A 17,599-nucleotide genomic window follows, 5' to 3' on the forward strand; every position below is an offset into this window, starting at 1 on the left:
TAAACATTCTGTGAACCTTTAAATAACAGATTAAATGTGTTCTAGATACATTCTTGCAACATCAGGTGAATGTTTTTTTGCACACTAAAAGTAACATTGTATAATCATCCGCACAACTGGAAAGTTTTTTGTGTTCTGGAAACATATATTTTCTGATGTCCCCACAATGTTCCCACCAGACTGTTCCCACAACCTAATGAAACATTTTGGTAACTTTTAAAAAAAGAGACAAAATGAGTTCTGGGTACGTTCTTGCAACATCAGGCAAATGTTTTATACAAACATTGTTTAACCATCAGCATGACTGGACAGTTATTGTGTTATGAGAACATTTGCCGCAACCTAACGAATGTTCTGGGAACTTTCACAGAATCAATTTTGGTTTGCTAGGAAATATTACTGGTACATTGTGTTATTACATTACCTGGAAACCTTATGAGAACTTTTGGGGAGTGATCTGTGGGAGTTGTTACAGATGTTGTGCACAACATTTTAATGAATGTTAGGAGAACATTCCAAGGATATTTCAACTGAAAAAAAGGGTTACAAAAAATGTTTTTTTTATCAAAGATATTGTATTTTTATTTTGGGGGGGGTTGTTGTCCTAATATGAGAGAAAACCCTGACTAGAACTTAATTGTAATCTTACCGGTTTGCTGAGTTTAGTCCTGAGATAAATGAATGACATTTCCTCAACATGACGTCAAAACATGTCTTTTGTATAGAAATGTTTTCACGTTTCAACAATTATGTTTAATTCTTGAAAGTCCTGCAGACAAGTCGGGAACAAAGGGTAGGTTAGAATAGGGGGAAGGGGAGCTGAGAGCAATATAAAAAGACAACATAAAAAAACATATGCTATACTTTTCCTCAGATGGAGCTGGTCAAAGAGGAGAAGTGTGAGTTCCTGCCCTTCCTGTGCCCTCGTGAGGTCATCATGATGAACGGCTGCGTGGCCGGCCTGTGGTTTTTCCGCACCAAGCAGACGGAGTGCGGGATTGGCTGGAGGACAAGGACTAGATCGTCCAGCTCAAAGTCAATTATATCATCAGCACCGTCGGCTCCACGCTGAGTGACCCTCAAAGTAAGGTCTGATAGAAGGGGAAATCAGGTCTGATAGAAGGAGACTGATCAAAGGTGTCCCCTTCATTGTAGTACCCTTAGAAGTGACTGTTGAAGTGCCCTTGTTGTCCAATCTTATCAGGATCTTACTGTATTAGGATTGACCTGATAAAACATAGAATAACTGCGTAAATGGCAGAGAATTGGCAGAATGTTGATTATCAGATCCTACGTTATGTTAAGTTACGTTATGTTACAATACAGCTCCACTTTATGTGTGGTCTAATCAAAATTTTTCAGTCACCCTTGTCATGTACCGGACACCCCTGCACTTAACGGATCATACAGTAACATGCCAGGCATTTTATCCAAATCCACAACGAGACCCTGCATTCAGCTGATATCTGTCCTTTGAAGCAGCCAAGGTCTTGTAATTGTTAGCTGCAGTGTTAATGCCCCAGTAAAGAGCCTGCCAGGACAGGGAACGTATTGCTCTCCCTACAATCCATTCTCCATACTTTCCTTTCCCTGTATGGTGGCCTGGAACATACCTGGAAACACTGTATGAGATTTCCTTCACAAGAATCCATAGAGAAATAGAGCATTCAGAGGCAGCATTTCTCCATTTCTGGAGGGCCAGTGAGTGTGCATGCCTTACTATTGCAGACAGCTTGTGGCTTCTATCAATGTAATTGTCTGCATTATTTCCAGTCCCCAATATATGTTTGGGTAAATATATTTAATATATTTTCCTTCTATATTATTTTCCCCTAACGCTATCATCCCTCCCCTAATGGACAACAATACTTAGGCTTATACATACTATACTGAACAAGTATTGGTCCCATGTTTTATGAGCTGAAATAAAAGATCCCTGTAAATTTCCATGCGCACAAAATGCTTATTTACCTCACATTTTAGCACAAATTTGTTTACATTGCTGTTGTTGAGCATTTCTCCTTTGCTAAGAAATCCATCTACCTGACAGGTGAGGCATATAAAGAAGCTGATTAAACAGCATAATATTTACACAGGTGCACCTTGTTCTGGGGACAATAAAAGGCCACTCTAAAATGTGCCGTTTTGTCACACAACACAATGCCACAGACGTCTCAAGTTTTGAGGGAGTGTACAATTGGCATACTGACTGCAGGAATGTCCACCAGAGCTGTTGCCAGAGAATGTAATGTTAATTTCTCTACAATAAGCCACCTCCAACATTAGAGAATTTGGCAGTACGTCCAACAGGCCTGACAACTGCAGACCACGTGTAACCACACCAGTCCATGACCTCCACATCCGGCTTCTTCACCTGCAGGACCTTCTGAGATCATCTGAGACTAGCCACCCGGACAGCTGATGAAACTGAGGAGTATTTCTGTCTGTAATAAAGCCCTTTTGGCTGGGCCTGGCTCCCAAGTGGTTGGGACTATGCCCTCCCAGGCCCGCCCATGGATGTGCCCCTGCGCAGTCATGTGAAATCCATAGATTAGGGCCTAGTGAATATATTTAAATTGCCAGATTTCTTTATATGAACTGTAACTCAGTAAAATCATTGAAATTGTTGCATATTGCATTTATATTTTTGTATATATACATTTTACGGACACAATATATTTTAAATTAGTTAATTTATTTATTTACATATTTTTTGTCCCACCCTTCAGCTCCATTCAACCCCTCCCATCTCTGAACACTATCCAGTTTGGATTTCTATTAGCCCAATATTTTTCAACTATGCTTTGATGTTTCACAAAAGTCCTGAATCTTTCTATTCTTATAGTTTCTATAGATTGTAAATCAACGATAAAATGTTTTGCAATTCATCCAGCAGTGATATTTGCAGAATTAGCTCCAGATAAATGTTGGAATTCTTCAGGTATTCCTGAACCTGCGACTAAAAACAAGCTACATATAGAAGTACCAAAACAAGTGATCTAATGATCCTGTCTCTTCGCATCAAAATCTGCAGAGCTGGGATGCTTGTATCCCCCATATATATAACATTCTATTGGTTGCAAGAATTTGATATAATAATTTAAATTGAAAAACTCAACGTTTTGAATCCGGCGTCGTTTTGTGTATCAGTTTCTAAACCATGTGCCATGGAATCGGTACATCAAAAATCTCTTCCCAACTATTTGCAACCTGTCAGGCTGTAATTCTTTTGTTCTTAAATAAAACTGGTATACTTTTTTATTTATCACAATTTTCTTCAACCACTTTTGGTCTTCAATGCAGGGCTGACAGACTAGTTCCTTACCTTCTCCTCCTTCCACTTGCCTCTTCCATTGTTGCGGTAATGCTGCAATTAGTTGGTTATAATATTGAATAGAGCAGACATATCCATATATTTTGTTAGCTGCATGTGTGACATAACTCCACCAGTCCTATTTATGATATCATTTACAAAGATTTTACCATTTTTAAACCGTTTTTAAAAAAATGTATTAGTATATTTGAGTTTAACCATAATATTTGCTGTATTATTTGTTCTGTCTTTTCTGGTGGATTAAACTGGATAGCAACCAACTTTCTAAGGCTTGTTTTAAAAATAGTGATATTTGGATAATGTAATCTGAATAAAGGGAAAAAGGCCATTCTTGAACATGGGGTGAGTCATTCTTACTAATCTACTAGAAGAACCAGTTCGCATTTAAGTATAGTTTTTGTATGACTGAAGCCTTTAGTGAGGGGTCTAATACTTTAATATTTAATAACTGTCTCCACTCACCACTTCTGTGAGTTTCAACACAAAGTCAGGGTACAGTCAAATAAGAGGACAAATACATAGAGAAAGGGGATACGATAGTGGCAGATAGTAGATAAATACCCCTCTAATTCTTACCTACAGTTGAAGTCGGAAGTTTACATACACTTAGGTTGGAGTCATTAAAACTTGTTTTTCAACCACTCCACAAATTTCTTGTTAACAAACTATAGTTTTGGCAAGTCTGTTAGGACATCTACTTTGTGCATGACACAAGTAATTTTTCCAACAATTGTTTACAGACAGATTATTTCACTTATAATTCACTGTATCACAATTCCAGTGGGTCAGAAGTTTACATACACTAAGTTGACTGTGCCTTTAAACAGCTTGGAAAATTCCAGAAAATGATGTCATGGCTTTAGAAGCGTCTGATAGACTAATTTATATTATTTTATTCAAATGGAGGTGTACCTGTGGATGTAATTCAAGGCCTCCCTTCAAACTCAGTGCCTCTTTGCTTGACATCATGGGAAAATCAAAAGAAATCAGCCAAGACCTCAGAAAAATAATTGTAGACCTCCACAAGTCTGGTTCATTCTTGGGAGAAATTTCCAAACGCCTGAAGGTACCACGTTCATCTGTACAAACAATAATACCCAAGTAAAAACACCATGGGACCACGCAGTCATACCGCTCAGGAAGAAGACGCGTTCTGTCTCCTGGAGATAAACGTACTTTGGTGCGAAAAGTGCAAATCAATCCCAGAACAACAGCAAAGGACCTTATATCCATAATAAAACGAGTCCTATATTGACATAACCTGAAAGGCCGCTCAGCAAGGAAGAAGCCACTGCTCCAAAACCGCCATAAAAAAGCCAGACTACGATTTGCACCTGCACATGGGGACAAAGATTTTACTTTTTGGAGAAATGTCCTCTGGTCTGATGAAACAAAAATAGAACTGTTTGGCCATAATGGAGGAAAAAGGGGGAGGCTTGCAAGCCGAAGAACACCATCCCAACCGTGATGCACGGGGGTGGTGGCATCAGGTTGTGGGGGTACTTTGCTGCAGGAGGGACTGGTGCACTTCACAAAATAGATGGCATCATGAGGTAGGAAAATTATGTGGATATATTGAAGCAACATCTCAAGACATCAGTCAGGAAGTTAAAGCTTGGTCGCAAATGGGCCTTCCAAATGGACAATGACCCCGAGCATAATTCCAAAGTTGTGGCAAAATGCCTTAACGACCACAAAGTCAAGTATTGGAGTGGCCATCACAAAGCCCTGACCTCACTCCCATAGAAAATGTGTGGGCAGCACTGAAAAAGCATGTGGGATCAAGGAGGCCTACAAACCTGACTCAGTTACACCAGCTCTGTCAGGAGGAATGGGCCAAAATTCACCCAACTTATTGTGGGAAGCTTGTGGAAGGCTACCCGAAAAGTTTGACTGAAGTTAAACAATTTAAAGGCAATGCTACCAAATACTAATTGAGTGTATGTAAACTTCTGACCCACTGGGAATGTGATGCAATAAATAAAAGCTGAAAGAAATCATTCTCTCTACTATTATTCTGACATTTCACATTCTTAAAATAAAGTGGTGATCCTAACTGACCTAAAACAAGGAATTCTTACTTGGATTAAATGTCAGGAATTGTGAAAAACTGAGTTTAAATGTATTTGGCTAAGGTGTATGTAAACTTCCATTTTAGTCATTTAGCAGACACTCTTATCCAGAGCGACTTACAGTAGTGAATGCATACATTTCATTATTTTTTTTTATTTTTTTTCCCGTACTGGTCCTCCGTGGGAATCGAACCCACAATCCTGGCGTTGGAAACACCATGCTCTACCAACTGAGCCACACGGGACTTCAACTGTAGTTAGTAGCTGTACAGTATGAATCACCCATTGACTTCAGCAGCTTACAGAGGAGACAGCCAGTGACAGTAGTTGGGTAGAAAAAAGGCTGAGATCGCCAGAAAATAGGCCCTGCAATCTGCAGGGGGCGGGGCACCGTGTTTCAAGAACATGATTAGATGACGGGGCAACAGGCAGACGACCGGTCCTTTTTACTGCTGAGAGGGCCATCGCCGTGACGATGAAGCATTTTCTATCTGTGTTCGCTGTCGCTCATAAAGATAAATGGACATTCCTGGAATGTGTGTGTTTCATAAGAGTGGATTCTTCTTAAATAGACTGGTCAAATATTGTGAGTGTGTGTGTGCATGCCTCCATCCATGTCTGTATGTCTGTCTACGTGTGTGTGTGTGTGTGTGTGTGTGTGTGTGTGTAGTCTTGGTGCATGTCTGACTGAGGCCCATATGACAGCATGGATTCCTCTCACTAATGGAGCTCAGCAATCAGCATCTGCCAGTGGAGTTTTCTCCAGAGATAGAGATAGAGTGGGGGTCTGTGGAAGAAGTGATGTTATTTAAGGAGATCTCAGGATCTTTCAGACATGTCACACTTCACAGCCTTCCCCACAGTAAGGGTGTGTGTGTGTGTGTGTGTGTGTGTGCGTGTGCGTGTGCGTGTGCGTGTGCGTCAGGCAGTGAGAGAAACTGTGTGCTCCTGCGGTTATAGGAGGGAAATTCTGAGAGAAAAGACAAACGCAGCAGGGCTCAGTGGTATCACTAAGGTTCTGGGGTTCTTTGAGAGGATATGGCAGAGACCACAGTAACAGGGTTTTTCCATCTTTGATTAATATCAAGTTCAAGTATATCTAGTATACCCCCTGTAATGTCTTATACAGTACACCAATGCATTGTTCTGCTCCGGTATTACTATAACACAACCTCAGTCTGCTGACCCCTCTGTCTATTGTAATAATGTCATATTAACCATGTCTATTATGTCTTGTTGTGAACAGTCCAGAAGGCCATGGCTCCCATCAAGCTGAACCACTGGGGCACCCCAAACTTGCACCCTGAGACCATGCAGAGCAGTGAGCCCTGGGTTTTCGCCAGCGGAGACATCGCAGACTTGGCAAACAACAACGGCAAGCAGGCCTCCTGGCACATCCACCAGTACCTCCATGTAACCTCTGAATCAGCGAGGTGCAGGGGGCTGTGTGTGTGTGTGTGTGTGTGTGTGTGTGTGTGTGTGTGTGTGTGTGTGTGTGTGTGTGTGTGTGTGTGTGTGTGTGTGTGTGTGTGTGTGTGTGTGTGTGTGTGTGTGTGTGTGTGTGTGTGTGTGTGTGTGTGTGTGTGTGTGTGTGCGCGCATGCATGTGTACAGCGGTGCGTGCAAGCATGTGTTTAATTGTTTCAGGGTGTTACAGCAACGTTGAGTATCTCCCGTCTGAACAGACTGTTCCGCGTCTCTGTGTCCTGTCTTTGAGCCTCTCTAACCTTGGCCAAGTCTTTGATAAGTCATAACGCGGGACATTAAAGCAGCCCCCATCCACAGACAACTGGCATTAATAAAGCCCTGATAACTCATAAAGGAAAGCAATAAAGCGCTCCCCACATGCACACACACTCCCCGGTAATGAGCTTCATTCAGGTGGCAGAGACTCCAGCTAAACCAACACACTCCCACTAGAACAAGATGCATATGCCTTGTTAGCAATGTAACATTTGCTCTTGACAGGAGGATGGGAAAAGGAGAGAGAAAAGAGAGAGAGCGAAAGCCATGAGTTGTTTATTGAGCTTCAACAGAAAATCTTTTGTTTTAATTTACTTTGTAATTCTGGTGATGGGGAAATGATTCAGTAACATCTGTTTGCTCTGTTCGTTCTCGCTGGCAGTCCTTGATTAGAGGATAACAGGAAGGAGCTGTGTAAGGCATCGCTATAAGAACAAGTAGGGTAGTGCATCAGGTTTGGCGTGATGAAGTTTAGCCAACATCAAGTTAAAGTTTTCTTTGTTCAACTGCAGTGTAGAAATTATTCTCCCGTATAAAATTCAATGGAAATATGTAACGAGACGGTTGAGAATTTGTTAGAATGTTTGGCAAGGCCAAAATGTGCCCTCTTTTTTTTCCCCTTTTCTGAAATGACCAGTAAGAAAAAAATAATTATGTCTAATTGGTGGAAGTCTCGCCAAGCTATCAAATTATATTAAGAAATTGGTTTCTGGCTGAAAAGTAATAAATAAGCACATGAATCTATTAATCTCAGAGTGATAGTTTTTCGAGAAACCCACTCCAGGATGATGGTCCAACAACTAAGAGGAATTCATTAGGACTTTGGATGTATAAGTGTTTAATATTTAAACAGTACCAGTCAAAAGTTTGGACACACCTACTCATTCAAGGGTTTTTCTTTATTTTTTTTTTTTTTTTACATTGCAGAATAATAATGAAGACATCAAAACTATGAAATAACACATATGGAATCATGTAGTAACCAAAAAAAGTGTTAATAAAAAATCGAAATATATTCTAGATTTCATATTCTTCAAAGTAGCCACCCTTTGCCTTGATGACAGCTTTGCACACTCTTGGCATTCTCTCAACCAGCTTCATGAGGTAGTCACCTGGGATGGATTTCAATTAACAGGTGTGCCTTGTTACAAGTTCACTTGTGGAATTTCTTTCCTTCTTAATGCATTTGAGGCTATCAGTTGTGTTATGACAAGGTTGGAGTGGTATACAGAAGATAGCCCTTTTTGGTAAAAGACCAAGTCCATATTATGGCAAAAACAGCTCAGTTAAAGCAAAGAGAAACGACAGTTCATTATTACTTTAAGACATAAAGGTCAGTCAATATGGAACATTTCAAGAACTTTGAAAGTTTCTTCAAGTGCAGTTGCAAAAACCATCAAGCACTTTGATGAAACTGGCACTCATGAGGACCCAGAGTTGCTTCTGCTGCAGAGCATAGCTTCATTAGAGTTACCAGCCTCAGAAATTGCAGCCCAAATAAATGCATCACAGAATTCAAGTAACAGACATATCTCAAAATCAACTGTTCAGAGGAGACTGCGTGAATCAGGCCTTCATGGTTGAATTGCTGCAAAGAAACCACTACTAAAGGACACCAATAAGAAGAAGAGACTTGCTTGGGCCTAGACACACAAGCAGTGGACATTAGACCGGTGGAAATCTATCCTTTGGTCTGATGAGTCCAAATTTGAGATTTTTGTTTCAACTGCCGTGTCTTTGCGAGACACAGAGTAGGTGAACGGATGATCTCCACATGTGTGATTCCCACGTGAAGCATGGAGGAGGTGTGATGGTGTGGGGGTGCTTTGCTGGTGACACTGTCAGTGATTTATTTTGAATTCAAGGCACACTTAACCAGCATGTCTACCACAGCATTCTGCAACGATAAGAGAGTGCAGTATTAGATGATCTGGCCGCCACAATCACCCGATCTCAACCCAATTGAGATGGTTTGGGATGAGATGGACCGCAGAGGGAAGGAAAAGCAGCCAACAAGTGCTCAGCACATGTGGAAACTCCTTCAAGGCTGTTGGAAAAGCATTCCAGGGGAAGCTGGTTGAGAGAATGCCAAGAGTGTGCAAAGCTGTCATCAAGGCAAAGGTTGGCTACTTTGAAGAATATTAAATATATTTTGATTTGTTTAACACTTTTTTGGTTACTACATGATTTCATATGTGTTATTTCATAGTTTTGATGTCTTCACTATTATTCTACAATATAGAAAATATTAAAAATAAAGAAAAACCCTTGAGTGAGTAGGTGTGTCCAAACTTTTGACTGGTACAGTATATTTAACAGATATATTTGATATCCGGAGTGCTTATTACAGTTATGACTAGCCTGCCTCCAGACATCATTTCTATGCATCCCTTTAAACACTTTTTAAAACTCCAGTCTGGGGATAGTTCACCCTCAGATCAAATCAACGTTTTCCGGGCAGTTTTTTAATCACAAAAGTGGTCTAAAGTCAAGATGAGTCCACATTCCAAGGCATTTGCTGTGTAGATCCTGCTGTGCCTTAGTACCTAACTAGCCTGTAAATGTCCTTGTGCATTGGAAACACCCTAATCACATTAAACTTACAGATGTATTTTCAACAAATACAAATACATTAAAACACGTTGGACTTGGTTTTCAAGTCTCTTTATGTTGTTGTGGCAAGAGTCAACCACTCAGTGACTCTTGCCACATGTACAGTAGCATTGTGTCAGTTATTTTCACTCCCTACCACTCTTGCAACTGGTCGATGCTAGTGTCACGTGCCTTGCTATTCCCCAGTATCTCCTGCTTACCAGCAACGTGCCTTGCTATTCCCCAGTATCTCCTGCTTACCAGCAACGTGCCTTGCTATTCCCCAGTATCTCCTGCTTACCAGCAACATGCCTTGCTATTCCCCAGTATCTCCTGCTTACCAGCAACATGCCTTGCTATTCCCCAGTATCTCCTGCTTACCAGCAGTGCAGCAGCTCATTCCCAGCTCATATCGCAGTAAACAGAAATCATATTGCTCTCTATTGTGTGCTTTGTGTGTCAAATTATTGCACTGAGCCTCTCCTGTCTCTCTCCCCAAGAAGGATAAAGAAGAACCTCAGTGTCAACAGCGCTCCTCTCTGCCGTCATTATACCCTGAACATGAGGGACTTTTTAATATCCTGCTCTCCCCTCGCCCGCCAAGCTCTCCCCCCGATCACAACGCCCCAGCCGCTTCTCGTCGATAGCATTCAGGGCACACAGTGCGATTGTCACAGTGGATATGGAAATATCCCAATGCAGAGCGTGCCCGGAATAGCTAATTGCCGTATGGCACGATACAGTCGAGGCCTTTACGCTTAAACTTGCAGGCGGCACTTCCATTAATTATAATTAATGAACTACATTGCATATGTAAATGCTTTTTTCCCTCTGATGAGGGTTGCTTCTTCCAGGGGATGTTAATGAAGGACATTGGGATGAGATCAGAGCCCCTGGTAAACCTGGTGGTAAACCCTGTGTCTCAACCTCGTCTCCTTCAGCGACTGACATGACAGTCAGCAGTTTGTTCTGCGGTTGAATGGGTTGCGGTCGTGGACACTGACCAGGTCCAGCTGGTGATTAATGTGATGAGATGTGATGAGACGGTCCCAGGTAGATTAGTTCCAGCTGGTGATTAATGTGATGAGATCTGATTAGACGGTCCCAGGTAGATTAGTTCCAGCTGGTGATTAATGTGATGAGATGTGATTAGACGGTCCCAGGTAGATTAGTTCCAGCTGGTGATTAATGTGATGAGATGTGCTGAGACGGTCCCAGGTAGATTAGTTCCAGCTGGTGATTAATGTGATGAGATGTGCTGAGACGGTCCCAGGTAGATTAGTTCCAACTGGTGATTAATGTGATGAGATGTGATGAGACGGTCCCAGGTAGATTAGTTCCAGCTGGTGATTAATGTGATGAGATGTGATGAGACGGTCCCAGGTAGATTAGTTCCAGCTGGTGATTAATGTGATGAGATGTGATGAGACGGTCCCAGGTAGATTAGTTCCAGCTGGTGATTAATGTGATGAGATGTGATGAGACGGTCCCAGGTAGATTAGTTCCAGCTGGTGATTAATGTGATAAAATGTGATGAGACTAGATTAGCTGGGTCTGTACAGATCTGTATATGCATGGCTGGTGGAGCTGCTAAAGCACACTGAGATCTGCAGAGGAGATCCATGATGGATCGGACCCTCAGGGCCCAATTAGCCTTGTGTGTGTGTGTGTGTGTGTGTGTGTGTGTGTGTGTGTGTGTGTGTGTGTGTGTGTGTGTGTGTGTGTGTGTGTGTGTGTGTGTGTGTGTGTGTGTGTGTGTGTGTGTGTGTTTGTGTGTGTGTGTGTGAGATACTTACTGTTTACTGGACCATCACGCCACCCAAGGAGGGGTGCCTTGGCTTTCATCCAGAAGGTCTCACTAATCAAAATGAACTGGAGTCATGAGTGGCTTTCATCAACAGCATAAACAAGGACAGATAATGAATTATGTTTTCTTTTGTTTCATGTGCGGGTCATTGACTGGAGTACATGCAACACCCTTCTCACCACGCAAATCACACACAAAAACACACACACACTCACTCTGTGCACTACACAAGATTGATTATTTCCTCTCCCCTGAAGTAAAGGACTGCAGCAGTAAAGTCGGATGTGTTTGTTTAGAACATGGGCATACTGAAGACTGCATACATAAATATATAATATACTCCCTCACACACATGCAACAGGATAATGCACACACACACATAAAGAATCAACCTAAATGATCACAAGTAAGGACTAAGATGTTTACTCCAAACATTAACATTCCTAAAAGGCCATTTTGTAAATCCTAGTGCTTTGTGCTACATTGCCTCGTCCACCATTCTCCCCTCTATGCCTATGGGCTGTCATTACAGCGCAATTACGCTAGACGATCATTGGCATTTCATATTGGTGCCGTCAGACTGTCAACAGTGGTCAAAACCGGTGAAATGGGATGAGAAGGATGTTCCAGGCCATGAAACAGATGTGTATCCCCTGCAGTTACATTATATTTAATCAGGCAAATCAACAAGGTGCCATTTCTGCCACACTGAGCTATAAGTGAAAATGGCCATAGGCTGGCAAGGGCCCAGAGTATATATCACAGAGCTTGAGCTGTCAAAGCAGTCAGTACTGCAAAGATCAGAGAGATGTCAGCTAATTGCCTACTAATTACACAGTAAATTGTCTAATTAAGCTAGATGGTTAATTGGGGGTAGGCCTAGAATAGCAGGCAGTGGTTGGTGGATGGATTCATTCTCCTTGTTGGGTCTCTTTGGATGACTGCTAGGTGGAATAGCTGGGAAACTGATACTGATAGGCATAAAAGACGGCAGTAAGTGTGAGATGCAATGCAGAGATATGGAGAGGCAGAGGATGACAGGACTGAGGTAGATGAATAGATAATAATTGTTGTTTGCATTCTAATTTTTATCTGCAGAAAAAGAAGTGTTTTTTTTCGGGCCGCCTATGTCTAAGCGGTAATAATAATAATTTTTGCGATGGAAAAAACCATTTTCAGTGTTAACTTAAATGACTAAACCAGATATAAAATATGTAGAAATGATAATGGACTTATATATCTTTGAGAACTAACATTCACCAATATAAAAGCTAGACAGTCAGGGAGAATCTAAAATTCCCAAAATGATGCATTCAGGAGAATTTCTGTCATGGAATGGGGCTCACACTGATTTTGTTATAATGTTTGAGTCACTGAGATAGCATAAACCATTGGAAATTGTGTAGAATAACAGAAAATAGCAAAACAAAAAGACTACGGCCAACAGGAGGGCCTCTAAAAATGTCCATGGTTACGCCCCCGCCACGCCCACCACTTAAACCCCATTTTGATTCAGAAAAAACACTGGCATTAACCAATGATATGAGATACTGGATGTAGATCTCATATGAGTTGCTACGAACAACAAGGGCGTGTCACACAGGCCGCCCTCAGAATGTAACAATAGGGGCTTAACTCCAAGCTCTGCACTTTGTGTGACATTTTACTTATTTGTCATAGAATGGGAGGGAGTTCATGCCAACTATGTAGCTAACTTGGGAATAAGCACATACTTTACGCTATGCCAGGATTGGCATCCCTGCCTAGTAGACTCATACAAATATCTTCCTCTCTTTCTCAAATCAATATGCATTCGTCGTACACCGTTTCCAGCAGGTCTAAAAAGTGCAGTGAAGTGCTTATGTGCTAGCTCCCTCAACAATGCATTACATCAGTCGATAACAATAATAACAATAAAAAGAGTCAAGTCAAAAATAGCAAGTGGTAGAAGTAATAAGAGAGGTAGTAATAATGGAAAGGGAAAGGGGGATACCTAGTCAGTTGTCCAACTGAATGTATTCAGCTGTCGTTCTGCCCCTGAACAAGGCAGTTAACCCACTGTTCCTAGGCCGTCATTTTAAATAAGAATTTGTTATTAACTGAGTTGCCTAGTTAAATAAAGGTTAAATAAAAAATAATATAAAATAAAATAAAAATGTGTCTTCTGCATTTAACCCTACCCCTCTGAATCAGAGAGCTGCGGGGGGGCTGCCTTCATCTACATCCTTGTCTTTGGCGCCCGCGGAACAGTGGTCTGTATTACACTGGATTTACACAAATAAAGTGGGTAGTGACTTGGTCATGCAGTGGAATAAATAGTATATAGTTTTACAACAGCGTTGTGTGTGTATGTGTATGTGTATGTGTATGTGTGTGTGTGTGTGTGTGTGTGTGTGTGTGTGTGTGTGTGTGTGTGTGTGTGTGTGTGTGTGTGTGTGTGTGTGTGTGTGTGTGCGTGTGTGCGTGTGTGTGTGTGTGTGTTGTACCCCACTCCACAAGGGGGCTAAAGGAGGCTTAGCCCCTCAGTTTAAACTTGTGCCCCCTCAGATTTAGTTTTATGTCCCTATATAAAAAATGTAAATGTTTGAGTGACAGGTTGACACCCTCCAGAAAATATGTGTCTCCGCTGTGCCGTGTCAGCACGATGGACAGAGCGTGCAGCGGTGTGTGTAGGGGGCTATGGAAAGCCACTGAGGCGGTTAGGAATGACTCCTTTGGGTTTCCATAAAAAGCAGCAAAAAAACGCTTCTCATCCCTGTGTTAGGCTAATACTAACAGCATGATGCTGCCACCACAATGCTTCACCGTAGTGATGGTGTCTGGTTTCCTCCAGACGTGATGCTTGACATTCAGGCCAAAGAGTTCAATCTTGATTTCATCATACCAGAGAATCTTGTTTCTCATGGTCTGAGAATCTTTAGGTGTCTTTTACTGAGGGGTGGCTTCCGCCTGGCCACTCTACCATAAGGGCCTGATTGGTGGAGTGCTGCAGGGATGTTTGTCCTTCTGGAAGGTTCTCCCATCTCCACAGAGGAACTCTAGAGCTCTGTCAGAGTGACCATCGGGTTCTTGGTTACCTCCCTGACCAAGGCCCTTCTCCCCCGATTGCTCAGTTTGGCCGGGTAGCCAGCTCTAAGAAGAGTCTTGGTGGTTCCAAACTTCTTCCATTTAAGAATGATGGAGGCCACTGTGTTCTTGGGGACCTTCAATGTTGCAGATATTTTTTGGCACCCTTACCCAGATCTTTGCCTCGACCCAATCCTGTCTCTGAGCTCTACGGACAATTCCTTCGACCTCATGGCTTGGTTTTTGATCTGACATGCTCTGTCTACTGTGGGACATTATATAGATAGGTGTGGGCCTTTCCAAATCATGTCCAATCAATTGAATTTACCACAGGTGGACCCCAATCAAGTTGTAGAAACATCTGAAGGATGATCAATGGAAACAGGATGCACCTGAGCTCAATTTCAAGTCTCATAGCAAAGGGTCTGAATACTTATGTAAAAAGGTATTTCTGTTTTCACTTTGTCATTATGGGGTATTGTGTGTAGATTGATGAGGAAAATAATTAATCTAATCCTTTTTAGAATAAGGATGTAAAGTAACAAAATGTAGAAAAGTCAAGGGGTCTGAATACTTTCCGAATGCACTGTACATAGGGCAGCAGTCTCTAAGGTGCATGGTAGAGTATCAGGTGGTAGTCGGCTAGTAACATCGACTAAAGTTCAGGTCAGGGTACTGGGCGGAGGCCGGTGACTATTCAACAGTCTGATGGCCTGGAGATAGAAGCTGTTTCTCAGTCTCTCAGTCCCAGCTCTGATGCACCTGCACTCTCTTCCCCTGTACTGTCTTCACTTTCAGGTTGTCAGTGATGTGCACGCTGAGGAACTTTAATCTTTTCACCCTCTCCACTGCGGCCCTGTTGATGTGAATGGGGCATGGTCTCTCTGCTGTCTCATGAAGTCCACGATCAGCTCCTTCATATTGTTGACATTGAAGGAGAGGTTATTTTGTAGGCGATCTCGTCATTGTTGGTAATCAGGCCTACCACTGTTGTGTCATCTGCAAACTTGATTAAGTTGGAGTCGTGCTTGGCCATGCAGTCATGGGTGAACAGGGAGTACTGGAGGGGACTGAGCACGCACACTTGTGGGGACCCATTTTGAGGATCAGCGCAGCAGAGGTGTTGTTGTCTTCCTTCACCACCTGGGGTCGGCCGGTCAGGAAGTCCAGGACCCAGTTGCACTGGGCGGGGTCCAGTCCCAGGGCCCCCGAGCTTATTGATGATCTTGGAGGGCACTATGGTGTTGAAAGCTGAGCTTTAGTCAATGAACAGCATTCTTACATAGGTATTTCTCTTGTCCAGATGGGATAAGGCAGTGTGCTGTGCAATGGTGATTTATATTTTATTTTATTTTAAATAACCTTTATTTACTAGTCCTAACCACTAGGCTACCTGCCGCTCCATATGATCGTATCCTTATTCCGATTAAATTCAGCTTGATCCCTTAAAGATTTTAGTCTGGGGATGTGTTCTCTAGTCAACATCCAGCTTTTAGATGTCATCCATGTTTATATTATACCCCAGCCTCTCCCATCTGTACTGTCCATCTGCTGCCTGCTCACCATCAGGAGTGAGCAGTGAGCATCTTCCCACTCTGTCTCTCATGGCCGCGTCTGTTCAGAAGGCAGGAGGAGGCGGGAAATCGATACAGGGCCAGAGACTAGGCTGCCATCTTCTGGAAATTAGTGCCAATTTATTATGTGTTCAGATCTCCCCTAGGGGACAGCGTGGGTGGCTCCTCCTTCTCCCAGAGGTCTCCGCTGCTGCTGCGGCATGGCTATTCGGCTACACGGGGGGTAACTTCATAGTGTTACGTAAATAGGCACATGGATATTTGCAAAAACTCACACACGTGCACGCGTTTGATTTTCTAAATGTATTCTCCTACAAATGCTATGGTCTTATTGAAACTAAACTAGTGCTTTTCTTGCCTTGTCAAAATAATGATCTTTATGTAAGTGTCACTTTTTCAATATCCCTGAAAACTGAATCTGTTTGCTAAATGAAACTCTGCCTAGCACCTGAACCCTGTCACACTGTCTCACAGTTTATCTGTGATACTTCAATCATAATTAGAAAAGCACGTCTAAATGTACAGGTGAGAGATTTATATAATTGGTAGTTCTATGGTTTTGAAAGTCCGCCTACTTACCAGTGAGTGGGAAGAACTTTTTAGACGGCAGAACTTTATAGATTTACAGTAATAAAAACAGTTTTTATTGCATGTATATTACCAGTGGGCGTTTTTTGTTTGAGTGCAACATTCTTTGATATTTTGGTGTTTGAGTTATCTTTTAAAAGCTTTTAGTCATTTAGGCCTGATTGTTTGCTAATTGTGGTAATTGCGTTTAGTGTATTATTTGCGTCAGCTTAAAAAAAACAAGAAACATGTCAATCTTGGTTTATTTTTTTACTTTGTTGACTTAGTTTTTTAATTGTTCGGAGGTTTAGATTCAGAGGGTTAAATGCATTTTCAAAGCCTCTATTTGTACATTTTAGGTCATTGAGTGCACCCTATGACCAGGCTTTTAGAAAATCACTGAAGTCAGCATGCGTTCGTTCTCCTGTAAGGGCACTTGATGATTAATATGTCAATTATGGCCACTTAGTCCCTTTGGCAAGGGCACTTATATTTCTCCTGCAGTTATTTCCAAATGAATTAGTACTTCTATACTTAGTGGTATAAATTGTCCATAATATGTCCCTGTTTATGATACCGTCAGGGAGGTAGGTCACAAAATGACATTTTCACTCGAAGTATGCCCACGCTGTTGTTGTAGGTACCTTGTGTGTTGCAAGAAAAGGTTTCAAATGATATGCGAATCTCAATTGTACACTTTCAGCAGTTAAATGTCATTCAAAGCTTTCTTTTTATTCTATAGTTTCAGAATATTTGAATATCTCAGAATATTTCCAAAAGGTGCCAAAAAAGTTTGAAACATGGGGAGCATGAATAAAGGGACTGATTTTAAAAGATGACAACTT

At 41.8% G+C, this 17,599-nt stretch overlaps 1 non-coding gene across 1 annotated transcript; it reads right to left on the bottom strand.

Moving 5' to 3' along the window:
* Nucleotides 1-5,568: 5,568 nt before the first annotated feature.
* On the bottom strand, nt 5,569-5,651 carry trnag-ucc (transfer RNA glycine (anticodon UCC)). The gene has a single exon. It is a non-coding gene; the product is annotated as a tRNA-Gly (tRNA).
* Between the last annotated feature and the right edge of the window lie 11,948 nt (nt 5,652-17,599).

Source organism: Salmo salar, chromosome 03 (assembly GCF_965601325.2).
Source record: "Salmo salar chromosome 03, fSalSal1, whole genome shotgun sequence".
NCBI classification, from domain to species: Eukaryota; Metazoa; Chordata; class Actinopteri; order Salmoniformes; family Salmonidae; genus Salmo; species Salmo salar.